Genomic DNA, 21,713 nt, shown 5'->3' on the forward strand with positions numbered 1-21,713 from the left:
TAGGGTTTTGAACCTCACAAGAACAACGTATTTAAAGATTTAGAAGCCGTTTCACTAAAAGCGAAAGCAAATCCTAAACCCTAGAAGGGAGAAGTTTGGAAATCACTGTTCATAAACTCAAATTGAAACAAAGTGATCACATCGTTCCAAAAAACAACTAGGGCTTTGAATCTCACAAAACAACGCATTTGAAGATTTAGAAGCCATTTCACTAAAAGATGAAGAAAATCCTAAACCCTACAAGCGAGAAGTTTTTTAAATCACTGTTCATAAACTCAAATTAAAACAAAGTGATCAAATTGTTCGAAAAAGCAACTGGGGCTTCGAATCTCACTTGAACAACGCATTTAAAGATTTAGAAGCCATTTCACTAAAAGCGAAAGCAAATCCTAAGCCCGAGATGGGAGAAGTTTGGAAAATCACTGTTGATAAACTCAAATTGAAACAAAGGGATCAAATTGTTCGAAAAAGCAACTAGGGCTTTAATCACTGTTCATCAACTCAAATTGACACAAAGTGATCAAATTGTTTCAGTTAGTGACTAGGGTTCTGAACCTCACAAGAACAACGTATTTAAAGATTTAGAAGCCGTTTCACTAAAAGCGAAAGCAAATCCTAAACCCTAGAAGGGAGAAGTTGATGTCGCTTTAGGGAGCGCACAATTTAACCCTGAAATGTCATGAGTAGTATAAAGTAAATAGGGATCGTTCTATTCCGGGGATTGAGGGTACACCTGTCATTATCAAACAATTAAACAATTAAAATTAAAACAAAGTATATTATTTACACAATTAAAATGCAAAAACATAAAAATACAAATGGGATGCAAGAACAAAGATCAAACCGAAATATATAATTAAAATCAATTCAAATTCATCATTGTTCATCATAGTCATGCAAGAGGAGTTGATCATGTGAAACGTTCAAAAGCAAACAATTTCCCATATTTTACTTTCAATGCTAATTAACCTAAGTGAAAGCACCTAGATTACTCCTATCAAACATGCAATCAAACCCTAGAAAGCTAGTCAATCATGTCATGTTTAATGCATTAAGCACCTAGAAAGGCTATCAACTCAAATGTGCAACTTAGTATGGAAAAGTCCACCTAATTGCAATCTTCTTTGCTTAAATTCGGTTTTTGTACAAAACCTTTACTACTTATTGATTCAAGAACACAAAACCAAAAAGTTGATCCATGTTCTCAAATTCGTAGCAACATTCACATAAAAACCCTAAATGTTTCGAACCATTCAAGATTATCATACAAAAGATTTCTATCATGCAAATTCAATCAAACACTCACACAAAAGCAACCATAAATCGCAAAATATGAATCTGAAAATTAACAATTAATCATAAAATTTCAGAAATTAATATTTGTTCAAACAATTGTGTCAACTAAGGCATAACCAACGAAAATTACAAAGCAAAGGTTACAAGGAGAATCGGATTACACCGTGATGAAGATGAGGTGAATGAAGTGATGAATGGTCTCTTGAATTTCGAAAGCAATCTTCAAGGATGGTGATGGATGATGTGCACGGCTTGTCTTCTTCTTCCTTGGCCTTGCTTGAACTTCGTGGTTGCCCTAGAGGATGGAGATGAACACGGCTAGGCTAGAGAGAGTTTTCTGATTTTTTTCTTCAAAGTGTAAAACGTAAAAATGGAACCCCATGACGTTGAGAATGTGTGAGAATATATAGGGGACGGCCCCTAGGTCTCCAAGCCGTCCAAAACCCTAGAGAAACTCACGGCAATAGCTTGCTTCCTCCACATAATTTCCTCCAATGATTTCTTGCCACATAAGCCCTATGAGGTGGTTCAACCAATCACAAAATTCCAATATTAATTCCCTAAATAATTCTTGCCGAAATAAAGAGATAATTTCTGATTTTATGCTTCCAAATTCGGCCAAAACTCTTTAGGGAATGTAGGAATGTATCTAGACTTCTTTTGAGCTTTTCTTGGTCTAATGACATTTCAGGGTTAAATTGGTCGCTTCCCAAAAAGCTGCATCAATTTTTGGCGCCGTTGCCGGGGATTGAAAAATCACTTGTTAAATATGTGAATATTTGTTTTGTTTATACGTTGTGTTCGAGAAAAAAAAAAAAAAAATTTACTTGTTAATTTATTTGTAATTGTCGAAAATTAGTAGATTAATTACATAGGTTGTTATTTTTATTGTTGAAAACGAATTTTTATTGTGAGTTGTAAATTAAAGAAGGAATAGGTGAAGTCGTGTTTATTAATATTGACCTAAACCCCTTATTGGTACCTGGTCCAGGTCCCTTAAGGTTGAGGGCGGCCTTTATTAACATTCATTGAACTGTCTTCACACTTAGGACCTTTTTCATCCAAGTAAGTATAGCCTATGTGGGATGGTGTCTGATAGGAGCATTTTAATGCGACGTTTTAATTGTTATTTCCCTATATTTTCTGCGTTATTTCCTTAATAAAACTCTGTTTAGGAAAGTTTCCATTCTTCGAATGGGAAAGTTCCTAATTATAGAAAGTTTCCATTTTGTAGTTTCTATTTTCCATTTTTAGAAAGTTTCCATTTTAGTTTAAGAAAGTTTCCATTTCTTATTTTAGAAAGCTTCTATTTTCAGGTTTTTGGAATAAATAAGCTGAATTGAGTTCATAAATGGAACGAGAAGCTTCATGAAGATGACATGGAAAAACAAGGTGACAATGTGGGAATTAAAGATGATTGATTGAGGATTTCAAGGAGAGATTTTCTTAGGAGACTTTTATGGAAAGAAATATTGTTGGAGGAATAATTTGGTGTGATTGCCAACATGAAAATCAGAAATAATCAAGGAGATGACGCCAAGAGAGATTCAAGGGAGATATTTATGGAAGGAAAATATGTGTGCACCAAGGAAAAGCTAAAAAGGCGTCTAGATTCATCCCTAAATTCCCTAAAGGAATGTTAGCAGAAATGGTGCGGCTGAAATAGCCTCACAATTTAACCCTGCAAAATGTAGTTGTCAGTATAGGATAAGCAGGGATCGTTCAGTCCGGGGATTGTAGGGTACACCTACACAAAAAGGTCAATTAACAAATAAAAGAATAAAATGGGGGGTTTTGAATTTTGGTTTCTAATCTACTAAAAATAAAAACAAAGCAAATAAAACTATATACAATGATCGACTTCCCTAACCTAGACCAATACCACTCGGAAATTACTAAGTGTAAAAACAGAAAATTCATTTCAACATGCTACAAAAATGTGCCCATCTTAAATGCCTAGATAAGAGCTCAAATGAAAAGCCTCAGCGGATCAATCCATTTATCTGATTCGTTCTAATGTAGGTTTGGATCGGAAAAGTCCTTACCAAGCCTAATACTACTAAATTTCGAAAACACTCGGCATAATTCTCTTAACTAGTAGTATTATCTAACCCTCGAATCAACTCACACGTGCAAATTAACCATTACACATAGAATTTAACACGTAATTTCCAGAATCATTTAATCATTAAAGCATGATTTTTACCACTTTTTAGAACCAATTGCTACTTGTTTAACTCAGCGTCTTAACAAATAACAATTACTCTTGGCAAATTAAGCAAACACACAAAAACTCTCACCGTTATTCTAGCATGCAAACTTATGAACCTAACTCTGAAAATTACCAAAACACATAAAAGGGCACAAGATTGTAACATGCATCATAAAAGAATTCTCAAAATTAACTCAATAATAAACTGAAAATCTCAAAAATATTAATAAAAATATTCTGAAAATTTCATGTCTCCAATTACACAACTCGCAAATTGAAACACACAAAACCGAAAAAATTATAAGTAGAGTCATAGTTACACTTTGAAGCTTTCCTCAGCGGCTTAGCAACAAGGTGATGAACTTGTCTCTGCTATGGTGGTGGAGCGTCCTTGACTCAGCGCCTTAGAGCTTTGTAGAATGATGGATGGATGGTGTCACGGTCTTGTAAGATATGGAGGTTTGAGGAGTGAATTGGGTAGTCTTGGAATGATCTTGGCTGGGAAGTGATGCCAATTCAGTTCTGGACGTTGCCTATTTATAGGGGAGCATTGGTTGGCTTTTGTCGATCATACCCTTCATCATTGGACGGATGAGATTGCACCGTATTTCCTTTAATTTTCCAGCTGAAACATCTTTCTCCTTTAAGGCCTTAACTCCTCTCATAATGGGGCAATTCCTTTAATTTCCAAGCTGAAACATCTTTTTCTTATTTATTTTTCAGTTGAAACATCTTTCTCTTTTATTCTTCAACTGAAAACATCTTTCTCCTTTATTCCCCAACTGAAAACATCTTTCTCCTTTATTCCCCTTCTTCATTGCTTGGTCAAATATCTTAATGCTTTATTTTATGACTCCATCATTGCTGTTTCCAAGAGTTCAACCAGGCAATGTTTCCTACAACAAGCAGGAGAATATCAGAATTTTCTAGAGAAAATAAAATGTAAAGACCGCAAAAACAGTTGACAGTTAGGAATCCTGATCCAGCTAGGATTTTTCATGAATTTTACTTTTTCCGCCTATTTCACTCCAAACACTCAACAAGACTCTAAAAACGACTCAATGACTAAAAACACTAAACTTAAGGGAGAAACAAGGCTAAAATGGGGCACATATTCAATAATATCGTCACACTTTTTGCTCCTATCAAGAAATTCATGAAGAAAATCAGAATAATTTCAAGGAAATTCGGCAATTAAATATTAGGGAGTTATTTTAGAGAATTTTGATTGGTTGGAACACATCACAAAGCTTACTTGGCGAATTATCATTGGTTGAAGCTATGTGGAAAATTCTGATGCTTTGTGAACCCTAGCCGTGCTCCTATATATACCCACCTCTTTGACGTTGAGAAGGGGTCCTCTCCCCCATACAGTTCCATACACTTTAGAAAAAAATCAGAAAATCTTCTTAGCATAGCCGTGAGTTTCTCCATCCTCTAGTCATCTCCACGAGTTCAAGCAAGGCCAAGGGAGAAGAAGCATAGCCGTGAGCATCCATCATCCATCTCCAACCTTGAAGCTTGCTTTCGAGATTCAAGAGACCACCACATCAATCGTTCATCACCATCTCCATCTCACGGTGTAATCCGATTCTCCTTTGTAACCTTTGCTTTGAATTTCGTTGGTTATGAACTAGTTGACATATGTGTTTGAACAAATATTAATTTCTGGAATTTTTATGATTAATTGAGAATTTTCAGATTCATATTATTGTTCTTCGAGAGTTGCTTATGTGGGTTTGTTTAATTAAATTTGCGTTATAGATAACTTTTGTATTTTAATCTTATGTGGTTGCAAACACTTAGGGTTTCAATATAATTGGTGCTAGGTTTAAGAACATGAAATCGACTTTTCGTTTTGTGTAAACTTGAATCAAAGTAGTAAAGGTTTTGTACAAAGATCGAATTTAATTAACGAGGATTGCAATTAGGTGGACTTTTCCATACTAAGTTGTACACTTGAGTTGATAGCCTTTCTCTATGTGTAATGCGTTAAACATGACATGATTGACTAGCTTTCTAGGGTTTGATTGCATGTTTGATAGGATTAATCTAGGTGCTTTCGCTTAGGTTAATTAGCATTGAAAAGTAAAAAATGGGAATTCATTTGCTTTCGAATGTTTCACATGATCAACTCCTTTCTCATGACTTAGATGAACAATATTAGGGTTTGAATCAATTTTAATCATAAGTTTCGGTTTTGATCTTTGTTCTCTCATTCCATCCTTGTATTTATGTTTTTGCATTTTATTTGTTTTCTTTACTTAATTTATTTTCGAAAACCCAAAAACAAAATCCCCCCTTTTTCGTAAATAATGTTTATACTTGTGAATATCTTTGTGAATATTATAATTTGTTTAATTTTAATTGTTTGTTTGTCCTACATTGACAGGTGTACCCTCAATCCCCGGAATAGAACGATCCCTATTTGCTTATACTACTAACGATATTTTCAGGGTTAAATTATGCGCTCCTGATACGCTCAAAGCAAGCATATAATTTAACCCTAGAAATATCATTAGTAGTATAAGCAAGTAGGGATCGTTCTATTCCGGGGATTGAGGGTACACCTGTCAATGTAAGACAATATAAAAAATTAAAAATAAAAACAAAGTATACTATTCACATATAAACACTATTCACGAATTTAGGGGGTTTTAGGTTTTTGGTTTTTCGAAAATTAAAAACAAGAATTAAAACAAAGTATAAACAAAAACACAAATACAAGAATGAAATGTAAGAAACAAAGATTAAAACCAAATTCATGATTAAATTCGAATTAACTTTATATTGTTCTTCCAAGTCATGTGAAAGGAGTTGATCATGTGAAACATTAGAAAGCAAACGAATTCCCATATTTTACTTTCAACGCTAATTAATCTAAGTGAAAGCACAAAGACTAATCCTATCAAACATGTAATCAAGCCCTAGAAAGCTAGTCAATCATACATATTTAACGCAAGAAGCATCAAGAAAGGCTATCAACTCAAGTGCACAACTTAGTATGAATAAGTTCACCTAATTGCAATCCTCTTCAATTGAATTCGATTTTTGTCCAAAACCTTTACTACTTTTGATTTAAGTTCATAACACAAAAAGTTGAATCATGTTCTTAAATCTAGCACCACTCATACATAAACCCTAAAAGTTTCGAACCAATTAAGATTAACATACAAGAGTTATCTATAAAGCAAATTCAATCGAACAATCACACATAAGCAACTATGGAATCACAACATAGAAATCGAAAATCCTTTATTCAATCATAAAATTTCAGAATATAAACCTTGTTCAAACATCAATGTTAACTAGAACAATATCCAACGAAATCAAACAAGAAGAATCAAAAGTGATTACAAGAAAGAAGGTTGAATTACACCGTGAATGGAGAGATGGATGAATAACTTGAACAATGAACGAATGAAACTTGAAAGCAAGCTTCAAAGTGCACGGCTTCAAGGTGGAATGGATGATGATGCTCACGGCCTAAGCTTGCTTCTTCCTTCCTTGCTTGAAAACGCCAAAAGTTGAACTAGAGAATGGAGAGAGCTTCCGCGCGTAGAGAGAATTTTCTGAATTGTTCAGTGGTCCTTTGAAACGTCTAGGGTGAGTGTATATATAGGGAACGGCATGTCTTGGCTTCCAAGCCGTGAGTTTTCTGATTTATTTATCAAGGAATTAAATTAATAATTCCACATGCCTTCCACCAATGAGAAATTGCCAAGTAAGCCCTAGTGTGTCATCCAACCAATCATAAAACTCCAAGAAGATACCCTAATATATTCTTGCCGAAATTCCTTGAATATTTTCTGATTTTCTTCTTGTATTTTCGGCCAAAATATACTTAGGGTTTCTAGGAATGAATCTAGACGCCATTTGGTGCTTTTTCTTGATTTCTTTCCATAAACTTCACCCTAGAAAATCTCTTGCGTAATCTTTGATTCTTCCCTTGATTTTTCACGCCACTTTTGCCTCCTCCCTTTGGTTTTCACGGCAACACATCTTTAGGGTTAGGGTTTTGCGTCACAAACCCTAATATCATGGGCCTTGATGGGCCTTGATCCAATTTGCCGAAAATCCAAAGAGTTCTTGGGCCTCGTTGCTTCTTCTTTAAGCCTTCTCATCTCCAACGCCAAAACACATTATTTTTCCATTTCTTTTTCATGGTTGCGTTGGAAACTTGCTCGGGAAGCCTTCCTCCATTTCGCAGGGTTTCCTAGTTGGATTAGGAAAGCTTATTTCTTCATTTCTGCTCAATTGTGTGGCCCAATTCTTCTCATATTTGTTCGCCTTAACGTTCGCAAGCTCCTCTTTCTATTCGTGCGTTCATTTCCACTTTTTAGCTCGGAGGTCCTGAAAATAGAAACTAGTATGAAAAAAATGGAAACTTACCTAATTTGAAAAATAGAAACTTTCTAAAATTGAGAAATGGAAAGTTTCTAAAAATGAAAAATAGAAACTTACTAAAAATGAAAAATAGAAACTTTCCAGAAATGAGAAATGAGAAATGAAAAATGAGAAATGAAGACAAAAATGGAAACTTTCTACAATAAGGAACTTTCCCAATCAAAGAATGGAAACTTTCCCAAACAGGGATTTTTCAAGGAAATGGCGCAGAAAAATGTAGGGAAATGCAGTTAAAACGTCGCATTAAAATGCTCCTATCAAATTCCCCCACACTTAGCTTTTGCTAGTCCCTTAGCAAAATCACAACACAGACACGACTACGACTCAACAAAATTTAAAGACTCGACACATAACAGACTCTATTGCCCTTTAACTTTTTGTCTCAGCAATCTCTTACTTTCACAACACCAAGATTAGCATTTCACCAAGAATCAATATTTAGGCATTCGAGAGTTAATTAAAACACATAAGTTACATATACACAAGTAGGACTTGGTTGGAACAATGGTGATGGTTTCTGTTAAGCATGTTTCAAACAAGTATGATTCAAATCCTCACAAGGTATATCCACTCTTTCTTCTCTCAGATCATGGCAATGCTTAAAAGCTTGTACACTCAAGTATATGTGAAAGATAGCAAGTATATCACATAATATAAGAAACGAAAGCACATGTATAATTTTCTTTTAAAGATCTCATGAAGGATACCAACTACTTGCACAGATGGACCCAACCATAGGTTCAACTCTTGTAACTCATCTCCACATCAAGGGCTGTCCCATCTTAAGGATCAAGAAGGCCTTATCAATGGTTGTAATGGGGCCATGGCTCAAGGTTTAAAGAAACGAAGGGTAAGGAATTTAACAAAGTGTCCTAAAAACCTAGTAGAGCTCATGTTGGTGTAGAGAGACTTTTAGAAATCCACCAAGTATGCAAAAACGTCACTATCCCATGGGGGCGTTATAAAGGGGCCTAATGTCTTCATGTTGGGCCCAAACTTCACTCTAAACTTCCTTTGGTCTCTAGTGAGTTGGACAAAAGCCAAATTTTTCTGTAATGGGCCTTCAATTCAAAGGAAACTCCAAACTCACCAAGTATGGGGGACTAAAATCCATAGACATTTCTTTCTTTTTCTTTCTTTTTATTTTCTAGCCGTACACTTTTTCTTTTTCACTTTCTTTTTCTCGGCTTTTTCACACATTTTTCTCTTATGGACAAGTCTACCCCCACACTTGAGCTTTCACCTCTTCTTAATCTTCATTATTGACGCCAAAAATCTTCAAGTAAAGTCTCAATTTAGCTCCACTAAGTTCTTAGAACAAAGGGTAGGGTTATAGCTATACTAAGGTTTAGGTTAAAGATTTTTAAGGGTGATGAAAGAAAAGGCTTAACGTAGGCTCAAAGGGGTTTATCTAAGGGAGTCCCACGACGGGCACAATTAGGGACACAAGTTTATTTGGCAATGGTGGTAATTCCTAGGTTGCCTCTATCCTTTCCAGAATCAGGGCCATGTATTGATAAAACGTCTCAACAAGCACAAGAGCGAATTCTAGCATTCTCTAGTCCATCAAACTTAATCTATGGCAAGTAGTCAATCAAATGAAAGAATAATGAGATCATCAAAACATCGCCAAGAAAATAAGAATATATATTTTCGATTCACTCCAAGAAAAAGGGACATGGGCTCAATTATCTCACATGGGTTTATATGAATCAAAACTCATCTTAACATGCTCATATTCTGTACCAAAGTGTCAAAATCCATGTCCACTACAAGGCACATATATTTCATATATCTCAATTAACCAAAGAATACCATGTTCAAGTCATCTCAATTTTGTGATCCTCTTTTAGTCATGATTTCAGAGATATAGAATCATCCTAGACAGTTGAAGGGGCATCCTAAGACTCAAAACAAAAACAAAAGACTCAACAAACGTTAACTAGGGACTAGGGTTATTTCCTTTCTCCTTTCGGTAACTCCTTTGGGATGTGACCAGGTAAGGAAGGGAACGATTTTGGCGGAGCTCAGCTCACTTGTTTAGCAGGGGACGAGACCCTTTGCTAGCACTTCTCGTATCCAAACCAGACCTAGACATCACACCTTAATAGATGCGCCTACGATGAAGAAATTATTTCACCCAAAACATGACTCAATGACTCAATAAAAGCAACGAAATTTTTGTTATTTTTGACATTTTTCGATTTTTTTGTATTTTTCAATATATGACTCAAAACAAAAGTGTAAATCCCTTCCCCCACACTTAAATATTGCATTGTCCTCAATGTAATCAATCATAAGCATGCAATGGAACACTTAAGCATATAGGGTAGAAATTTACGAAAATAACTACTAAGTACAAAAAGAAAACGTGAAAAGAAGGAGAAATAGGGAAGGAGAAATCAAATCTGCGTGTGTAGACTCCTTCACAGCTACTTCTGAATTGGGTTGCCTCCCAAGCAGCGCTTAATGTTTATAGTCTTTCAGCCTAGACTTGTACCTCCATTTAATCCTCATGTTGTGGAGCGTTTTGGAGGGGTACATCCTCCACTTCATGCTCCACAAACGTCTCATAGTATGGCTTTAGGCGATGGCCATTCACTTTGAACTCGATACCTGTTTGTGCACTCTTTATCTGCACAGCTCCATGAGGAAACACATGAGTAATAACAAAAGGTCCAATCCAACGAGAACGAAGTTTACCTGGAAAGAGTTTGAGGCGAGAGTGGAATAAGAGAACTTTCTGTCCCACAACAAAAGTCTTCCTACGAATCATCTTGTCATGGAACGCCTTAGTCTTGTCCTTGTAGATCTTGGCACTTTCGAAAGCATCATTCCTAATCTCCTCTAACTCTTGCAATTGTAGCTTCCTATGAAGCCCAGCCTCATCTAGATCCATGTTAAACTGCTTCACAGCCCACCAAGCTTTGTGCTCTAACTCCACAGGTAAATGGCAAGGTTTGCCATAGACAATTCGATATGGGGACATACCTATGGGAGTTTTGTATGCAGTTCTGTAGGCCCACAAAGCATCCTCCAAACGCAAGGACCAATCCTTTCTGTTAGGATTCACAGTCTTCTCCAATATCCCCTTGATTTGACGATTTGAGACCTCAGCTTGCCCACTTGTTTGTGGATGATAAGGTGTAGAAACCTTATGTGTCACATCATATTTCTTCAAGAGGGCCTCAATCGTCCGATTGCAAAAGTGGGAACCACCATCACTAATGAGAACTCTAGGCATTCCAAACCTGCTAAAGATGTTAGACTTGATAAATTCTGCAACAACCTTAGAGTCATTAGTTCGAGTGGCCTTTGCCTCCACCCATTTCGAAACATAATCCACAGCAAGCAAGATGTAGAGAAAACCAAAAGATGAAGGAAAAGGTCCCATGAAATCTATACCCCAGACATCAAATATTTCAACAGTTATGATATTAGATAAAGGCATTTGATCTCTAGAGCTTAGATTTCCTGTTCTTTGGCATCTATCACAAGTCAAACAATATGCATAGGCATCCTTAAATAACGTTGGCCAAAAGAACCCAGATTCCAACACTTTAAACGCGGTCTTCTTAGACCCAAAGTGACCCCCACATGCTTTAGAATGGCAAAAAGAAAGTATAGCATTATGTTCATGTTCAGGCACACATCTCCTAATCAATTGATCAGAGCAATACTTCCACAGATAAGGTTCATCCCAAACATATTGTTTAACAGTTTTCTTAAGCCTATCTCTATGAGCACGTGACATGGTATCAGGAATTTTCCTAGAGACAATGTAATTCACAATATCCGCATACCATGGTTCACTTACCTGGATTCCAAAGAGTTGCTCATCTGGAAACGTCTCCACCAAAGGGAGAGGGTCTTCTGCGTGCACCAAACGACTCAAGTGGTCAGCAACCACGTTCTCACTACCCTTCTTGTCCTTAATTTCAACGTCAAATTCTTGCAAGAGTAGGATCCATCTAATGAGCCTTGGTTTCGCCTCCTTCTTGGTCATCAAGTACTTTAAAGCTGCATGGTCAGTATAAATAATAACCTTGGTACCAAGTAAATAAGAACGAAATTTTTCAAGTGCAAAGACAACTGCAAGGAGCTCTTTCTCTGTAGTGGAGTAGTTCAGTTGTGCATCATTCAGAGTCCTTGAGGCGTAGTAGATGGCATAAGGTCGTTTGTCCTTCCTTTGCCCCAAAACAGCTCCAACTGCATAATCAGAGGCGTCACACATCAACTCAAAGGGCAAGGACCAATCCGGAGGCAACATGATGGGAGCTGACGTCAATAGCTCCTTGAGCTTGTCAAAGGCCTCTTGACACTCCTTGTCAAACACAAACGCCACATCCTTTTGGAGTAGTTGGCATAGAGGTCTCGAAATCTTGGAGAAATCCTTGATAAATCTCCTGTAAAACCCTGCATGGCCAAGAAAAGAACGAATCTCTCTCACAGAAGTGGGAGAGGGTAAGTAACGCACAAGGTCTACCTTAGCTTTATCAACCTCTATTCCTCTAGAAGAGACAATATGCCCTAAAACTATACCTTGTCTAACCATAAAATGACACTTTTCCCAATTTAGCATAAGGTTAGTTTCCACACAACGTTTTAAGATAATTTCAAGATTATTAAGACAATCATCAAAGCTTTTTCCGAAAACAGAAAAGTCATCCATGAATACCTCTATGATTTTCTCAATATAATCTGAAAATATACTTACCATACACCTCTGAAAGGTACCTGGTGCGTTGCATAGTCCAAAAGGCATGCGACGATAGGCAAATGTTCCAAAAGGACAAGTGAATGTCGTCTTCTCTTGATCTTCATTGGCTATGGCAATCTGATTGTAGCCTGAGTAGCCATCGAGGAAGCAGTAGTAATCATGTCCAGCCAAACGCTCAAGCATTTGATCGATGAATGGAAGAGGAAAGTGATCTTTCCTTGTTGTTGCGTTGAGCTTCCTGTAGTCAATGCAAACTCTGTGGCCAGTAACTGTCCTTTGGGGCACCAGTTCGTTCTCTGCATTCTTTACAACAGTCACTCCTGACTTCTTAGGTACAACTTGAACTGGGGACACCCATTTGGAATCTGAAATGGGATAGATAACGCCACAATCTAGGAGTTTGATGACCTCCTTCTTCACAACTTCCATCATAGGAGGGTTGAGACGACGTTGAGCCTCTCTAGTGGGTTTTGTCCCCTCCTCAAGAAGTATCCTATGGACGCAAGTAGTAGGGCTTATTCCCTTGATATCCGCCAATGTCCATCCTATGGCGGTCTTGTGTTGTTTCAACATCTCCACCAATCTCTCCTCTTGAGAAGAAGTAAGAGAGGAGGACACTATCACTGGTAAAGTCTCCTTGTCTCCTAAGTAGACATACTTCAAGTGGTCTGGTAGAGGTTTAAGTTCAAGTTCTGGTGCCTGAACCACTGAAGGTAAAGTCTTATTAGCAGATAACTGAATGGACAAGGGTGGAGGAGACTTACCTACAAGGGATGATGCCTCAAGGAAGGACACATTAGCAATGATTTCGTCCTCACATGTTTCCTTGAGCATATCCTCATGGAGTGTGACGCCATCTTTGGTGTAGCCCACTCCTTGTTCGAGTGTGGTGGCCAAAGTATCCTCATTCATGACATCAAACATTTCCTGCGCAAGATTGTCTAGAATATCAATAGAAAAACAATCATTAACATCAAGAGGATACCTCATGGCTTCAAATATGTTGAAGCCAATAACGTCACCATCAAATTCCATGGTGAGAGAGCCATCATACACATCAATCTTTGTTCTAGCCGTCCTTAAGAAAGGGCGACCCAATAGTAATGGCGTGGAACTCACAGGGGAGTCCTCCATTTCCAACACATAGAAGTCAGCTGGAAAGAAAAGATGATTAACCTGCACAAGGACATCTTCCAACAAACCTCTAGGGTATGCATTAGACCTGTCAGCTAACTGAATGATAACATTATTAGATTTAAGCTCACCTAGACCTAGGGTTTCATAAACAGAGTAAGGCATGACGTTCACAGAAGCCCCTAAGTCTAACATAGCGTTCTCAAACCTAGAGTTACCAATAGTGCATGGAATAGTAAAACTTCCAGGGTCTTTGCATTTATGGGGTAGTTTCCTCTGAATCAAGGCAGATACATTTTCACTTACCTTTACTACCTCTTTCTCACCTTTTCTCCTCCTTGAGGTACAAAGCTCTTTCAAAAACTTAGCATACCTAGGCACTTGCTTGATAGCCTCAAGGAGGGGTAAATTTACTTGCACCTTCTTGAAAGTTTCCAAGATAGCTTGGTCACTTTCATCCTTCTTCGATTTAGCAAATCTGCGTGGAAAGGGCATACAAGACGAAGAAGGGTTAGCAATAACCGAAGTATTCAAGTTAGAATCATTACCTTTTGGTTTCGGTTTTGCTCTAGAAGGTGAAGACGTCCTAGTCTCTTCCTTGGACGTTGCAGGGTCTTTTTCAAGGCTCTTCTTGGTAGCTTCTTGTTCCTCCTCAACTTCAATGTTCACTTGAGCCTCCTTGGCTTTCTTAGGTTGATCCACAAATACCCTTCCACTCCTAGTAGTCACCAAAGATGCATTCTCCACATTACCCTTTGGATTTCGTATGGTGTTACTAGGGAGCTTCCCAGTCTCATGAATCTTGCTCATAAAATCCACAACTTGACCCATTTGGTTCTTGAGATCCGCAATGTCTTTGGTGTGGGTCTGTTGTCCTTGAACCAAAGCTTGAGTAGAACTAGTGAGAGCTTCAAACATCTTATCATAGTTAACGCTCTTCCCTGAAGCATGTTGATTTTGCATGTAGGGCCTTTGGAATGGTGGTCCTTGAGGTCCTTGAAAAGATTGCCCTTGAAATGATGGCCCTTGAGGACGTTGGAAATTTCCTCCAAGGGAATTCTGAGTGTTCTCATTGTTTGTCCACTTGAAGTTAGGGTGATCCCTCCATCCAGGATTATAGGTATTCGAGTACGGATCATATCTTGGACGTGGTGGACCCCCATGATTCCCTTGGTAGCCTCCAATGGCGTTCAATGATTCCCATCCTCCACTCTCTGATAACTGAGGGCATTGATCAGTTACATGCCCTTGCATCGAACATACTCCACAAGCTTGCAATATTCCCTTGGCACTCACAACTTGATCCATGAGAAGGGTGAGTTTATTCAATCTATCCTCAATAACCGAAGTGCCTATCTCACCCACCTTTCTAGTTGTGAGGCCCACACCCTCGTATTGTTGGGCGTTCTTTGCTCTATTCTCAATCATAGCTCGCCCTTCAGTAGGTGACTTGTCTACAAAGGCTCCCCCAGCTGCAGCATCTAGCATATCACGTTCCAAGGGTAGGAGACCTTCATAGAAACAAGTTAGCAAGGTTTCTTCCTTCATCTGATGTTGAGGACATTGTGCAATCAAGGATGAAAACCTCTCATAATAAGCGGAATAAGATTCATCTTGAGCTTGCTTAATTCCACTTATCTTCTTCCGGAGTGTGATGATCTTTGAAGCTGGAAAGTACTTCTCTAAGAATGCCTTCATCATAGTGTTCCATGAAGTAATTCGTCTAGAAGGCAGTTCATAGAGCCAATCTTTTGCACGGTCAGCTAGAGAGAAGGGAAAGGCCTTCATCTTAAGGATATTCTCATCCGCTCCTTGTGGTAACATGTTGATACACACGGATTGAAACTCCCTAAGATGCTTGTTGGCATCCTCCATATTGAGGCCATGGAACGTTGGAAGCCTATGAAGCAATCCACTCCTTAACTCAAAGTCAGCCGTCTTCCCTGGAGCAGGTGCAGGGTACACAATACTTGTAGGAAGTCCTTCTTGAACCACAGATGAAGAGAGTTCTCTAATGGAGGCCATTCTAACGTTTTCTTCAGGAGGTGGTGAACCAGGTGGTGAATTCTGAGGGGTAAGTGAGTTGGACGAAACACTCGGTGATACTGACCCTTCAGAAGGAAACAGCCTCCTCCCTTGATCGTTAACTGTGTATTCCTTGTATGTTGGAGAAGAGGGCTGTTTGTACTCAAGGAGTGAAGAATTCTTCAAACGAGCGATCCTTGCTTCAATTTCTTTAACTGTAGAAGGTCTAGCAGGCTCGGTCATTCATAGAAATCCTGAACATTATTACAATTTAGAGAAGTTAGTAAAGTGTATAGTGAAGTAAATACAAGTAATGATTTATACATAAATGTTACTATTCACGAGTCACTATTCACGATTTACTATTCACGAATTTACAAGTATAAAGAGAAGTATAAATTACAAAAATTCCACAAAGTATAATGTTACATATATACAAATTTTAGTTAGGGTATGGCATAGTTAAGAAAAGTTTGAATCCCATTATAAGCCCTTAACCAAGGTTTAGACGTGCGGCCCAAGGGCTCGATCCTTAATACTAGTCGCCCTTCTCAATCTTTTGGTAACTCTTTTCACATAGAGCCAGGTAGTAGAGGAACGATTTTGGTGGAGCTCAGCTCACTTGTTTAGCAGGGGACGAGACCCTTTGCTAGCACTTCTCGTATCCAATCAACCTAGACACCCTATGCTACTAAGGTGCGCCACATGAAAGAGAAGGGTGCAAGACTAATGTTAAAGACAAAGTCCTTCACCTATTCCATTATGGTCAAAAACTTATAATAAAATTCATACTCTCATAAACCTGATTTTTACTATTCACGAAAATTTTATACAATTATTTCTTTTTCTTTTCTTTTATTTACAATTATTTCAACACTTAGGTACGGGGAACAGGGAGTCTCGATGTGCAATGGGACTGAAACAGCTACCCTTTTCAAGACTATGTTTAATCCAATATACCTTAGTGTAACACAACATTTTCTTTTCTTTTTTTTTATTTTTTATTTTTTTTTTATTTTTTTTTTTTTATAAATAAATATCATTGATTTCGAATTAAATTCCAAGTGGTAAATCAAGTGGACGTGCGGCCCAAGTATAGTTGTCTAGACACAAAGTTCCTTCTACATCCTTTGGGCAACCTTACTGAAATGGCCAGGTAGGGGAGGGCGAACACAAGAGGCAGAATCCATTTTGGCATGAGCTACTCCCACAATGTGGTTTAGGCCCATTTGTAAGCACTTCTGGATCCAAACCCGTTATGAACGTTGTCCCCTTCCTAGACACCATTCCACATAGGCTATACTTACTTAGATGAAAAAGGTCCTAGGTGTGAAGACAGTTCAATGAATATTAATAAAAACCGCCCTCAACCTTAAGGGACCTGAACTAGGTACCAATAAGGGGTTTAGGTCAATATTAATAAACACGACTTCACCTATTCCTCTTTAATTTACAACTCACAATAAAACTCGTATTCAATAATATAAATAACAACCTAAGTATTTTCTTTACTAAATTTCGATCACAATATGAACATATATATAATATTTACGAAAACAACAATATTCACAATGCAACAAGTGATTTTTCAATCCCCGGCAACGGCGCCAAAAATTGATACGCTCAAAGCAAGCATATAATTTAACCCTAGAAATATCATTAGTAGTATAAGCAAGTAGGGATCGTTCTATTCCGGGGATTGAGGGTACACCTGTCAATGTAAGACAATATAAACAATTAAAAATAAAAACAAAGTATACTATTCACATATAAACACTATTCACGAATTTAGGGGGGTTTTAGGTTTTTGGTTTTTCGAAAATTAAAAACAAGAATTAAAACAAAGTATAAACAAAAACACAAATACAAGAATGAAATGTAAGAAACAAAGATTAAAACCAAATTCATGATTAAATTCGAATTAACTTTATATTGTTCTTCCAAGTCATGTGAAAGGAGTTGATCATGTGAAACATTAGAAAGCAAACGAATTCCCATATTTTACTTTCAACGCTAATTAATCTAAGTGAAAGCACAAAGACTAATCCTATCAAACATGTAATCAAGCCCTAGAAAGCTAGTCAATCATACATATTTAACGCAAGAAGCATCAAGAAAGGCTATCAACTCAAGTGCACAACTTAGTATGAATAAGTTCACCTAATTGCAATCCTCTTCAATTGAATTCGATTTTTGTCCAAAACCTTTACTACTTTTGATTTAAGTTCATAACACAAAAAGTTGAATCATGTTCTTAAATCTAGCACCACTCATACATAAACCCTAAAAGTTTCGAACCAATTAAGATTAACATACAAGAGTTATCTATAAAGCAAATTCAATCGAACAATCACACATAAGCAACTATGGAATCACAACATAGAAATCGAAAATCCTTTATTCAATCATAAAATTTCAGAATATAAACCTTGTTCAAACATCAATGTTAACTAGAACAATATCCAACGAAATCAAACAAGAAGAATCAAAAGTGATTACAAGAAAGAAGGTTGAATTACACCGTGAATGGAGAGATGGATGAATAACTTGAACAATGAACGAATGAAACTTGAAAGCAAGCTTCAAAGTGCACGGCTTCAAGGTGGAATGGATGATGATGCTCACGGCCTAAGCTTGCTTCTTTCTTCCTTGCTTGAAAACGCCAAAAGTTGAACTAGAGAATGGAGAGAGCTTCCGCGCGTAGAGAGAATTTTCTGAATTGTTCAGTGGTCCTTTGAAACGTCTAGGGTGAGTGTATATATAGGGAACGGCATGTCTTGGCTTCCAAGCCGTGAGTTTTCTGATTTATTTATCAAGGAATTAAATTAATAATTCCACATGCCTTCCACCAATGAGAAATTGCCAAGTAAGCCCTAGTGTGTCATCCAACCAATCATAAAACTCCAAGAAGATACCCTAATATATTCTTGCCGAAATTCCTTGAATATTTTCTGATTTTCTTCTTGTATTTTCGGCCAAAATATACTTAGGGTTTCTAGGAATGAATCTAGACGCCATTTGGTGCTTTTTCTTGATTTCTTTCCATAAACTTCACCCTAGAAAATCTCTTGCGTAATCTTTGATTCTTCCCTTGATTTTTCACGCCACTTTTGCCTCCTCCCTTTGGTTTTCACGGCAACACATCTTTAGGGTTAGGGTTTTGCGTCACAAACCCTAATATCATGGGCCTTGATGGGCCTTGATCCAATTTGCCGAAAATCCAAAGAGTTCTTGGGCCTCGTTGCTTCTTCTTTAAGCCTTCTCATCTCCAACGCCAAAACACATTATTTTTCCATTTCTTTTTCATGGTTGCGTTGGAAACTTGCTCGGGAAGCCTTCCTCCATTTCGCAGGGTTTCCTAGTTGGATTAGGAAAGCTTATTTCTTCATTTCTGCTCAATTGTGTGGCCCAATTCTTCTCATATTTGTTCGCCTTAACGTTCGCAAGCTCCTCTTTCTATTCGTGCGTTCATTTCCACTTTTTAGCTCGGAGGTCCTGAAAATAGAAACTAGTATGAAAAAAATGGAAACTTACCTAATTTGAAAAATAGAAACTTTCTAAAATTGAGAAATGGAAAGTTTCTAAAAATGAAAAATAGAAACTTACTAAAAATGAAAAATAGAAACTTTCCAGAAATGAGAAATGAGAAATGAAAAATGAGAAATGAAGACAAAAATGGAAACTTTCTACAATAAGGAACTTTCCCAATCAAAGAATGGAAACTTTCCCAAACAGGGATTTTTCAAGGAAATGGCGCAGAAAAATGTAGGGAAATGCAGTTAAAACGTCGCATTAAAATGCTCCTATCAGCTCCCTTTAGGCGCATCAATTTTTGGCGCCGTTGCCGGGGATTGAAAAATCACTTGTTAAATATGTGAATAATTGTTTTGTTTATTTTGTGATCGAAAAAAAAAAAATCTCTTGTTAATTGTTTGTAATTCTCTTAATTGTTAGTTAATTAGTTAATTAATTACTTAGGTTGTTTTTTATATTGTTGAACACGAATTTTATTTGTAAGTTGTAAATTGAGAGGAATAGGTGAAGTCTCTTTTGTTAATATTGGCCTAAACCCCTTATTGGTACCTAGTTCAGGTCCCTTAAGGTTGAGGGCGGCCTTTATTAACACTTGTTGAACTGTCTTCACACTTATGAACTTTTTCATCTTAGTAAGTATAGCCTATGTGGAATGGTGTATAGGAAGGGGACAACGTTCATGACGGGTTTTTGAATCCAGAAGTGCTTACAAATGGGCCTAAACCACTATGTGGGAGTAGCTCATGCCAAAATGGATTTTTCCTCTCGTGTTCGTCCTCCCCTATCTGGCCATTTCAGTAAGGTTGCCCAAAGGATTTGAAAGGGAGTTTGTGTCTAGGCGACTATACTTGGGCCGCACGTCCACTTGATTTACCGCTTGGAATTAGAGTCGATATCAACAATATTTATAACAAAAGAAAATGTTGTGATACACTAAGGTACAAAAAAAAAAAAAAAAAAAAACACTTGTGTAAATATTTTTCGTGTTTTTTTTTTACTCACTTGTGTTCTTAACTTGTGTGTTATGTACAATATACTTGCTAATTATACTTGTAGTTTGTATTCCTTAGTTACTTATTTGTATATTTTGTATTTCTTTGTTAATTATAGTCACTAACTTTATTTAATGGAGGTACCGTCTGGCTGAAAGACGTTAAACTCAAGCGCTGCTTGGGAGGCAACCCAATTCAGAAGCAGCTGTGAAGGAGTCAACAACACAGATTTGCTTTCTCTCTTCCTATTTCTTTTTATTTTTTTTCTCTTTTGTTTTAGGATTTGTTTTCGTAAATGCCTTCTATCTATGCTTATTTGTTTCATTGCATGCTTATAATTGATTACATTGAGGACAATGCAATATTTAAGTGTGGGGGAAGGGATTTACACTTTTATCTTGAGTCATATATATTGAAAAATACAAAAAAAATTGAAAAATGTCAAAAATTTAAAAATTTTCGTTGCTTTTGTTTTTGTTTTGAGTCTTAGGATGCCCTTTCAACTGTCTAGGATGATTCTATATCTCTGAAATCATGACTAAAAGAGGATCACAAAATTGAGATGATTTAAACACGGTATTCTTTGGTTAATTGAGATATATGAAAAATATGTGCCTTGTAGTGGATATGGATTTCGAAACTTTGGTACAGAATATGAGCATGTTAGGATGAGTTTTGATTCATATAAACCCATGTGAGATATTGAGCCATGTCCCTTTTTCTTGGAGTGATAAATGAAAAATATATTCTTATTTTCTTGGCGATGTTTTGATGATCTCATTATCCTTTCATCTTGATTGACTACTTGCCATAGATTAAGTTTGATGGACTAGAGAATGCTAGAATTCACTCTTGTGCTTGTTGAAACGTTATATCAATACATGGCCCTGATTCTGGAAAGGATAGAGGCACCCTAGGAATTACCACCATTGCCAAATAAACCTGTGTCCTTAATTGTGCCCGTCGTGGGACCCCCTAGATAAGCCCCTTTGAGCCTACATTAAGCCTTTTCATTCATCACCCTTAAAATCCTTAACCATGAAGCTTAGTATAGTTACAACCCTACCCTTTGTTCTAAGAACTTAGTGGAGCTATCTTTTGAGACATACTACGTGGGTTTGGTGGTAAGGATGAAAATTGAGAAGAGGTGAAAGTTCAAGTGTGGGGGTACACTTGTCCATGAAAAGAAAAAAATATATGTGAAAGCCGTGGAAAATGAAAAAGAAAAGAAAAAAAATTGTGTACGGCTAAAAAGAGAAAGACAGAGAGAAAAATGTTTATGGATTTTAGTCCCCCATACTTGGTGAGTTTGGAGATTGTTTTGAATTGAAGGCCCACTAATGAAAAATTTGGCCTTTGTCCAATTCACTAGAGTTCAAAGGAAGTTTAGAGT

The sequence above is a fragment of the Rosa chinensis genome, unplaced genomic scaffold, assembly GCF_002994745.2.
Source record: "Rosa chinensis cultivar Old Blush unplaced genomic scaffold, RchiOBHm-V2 RchiOBHmChr0c12, whole genome shotgun sequence".
Lineage (NCBI taxonomy): Eukaryota > Viridiplantae > Streptophyta > Magnoliopsida > Rosales > Rosaceae > Rosa > Rosa chinensis.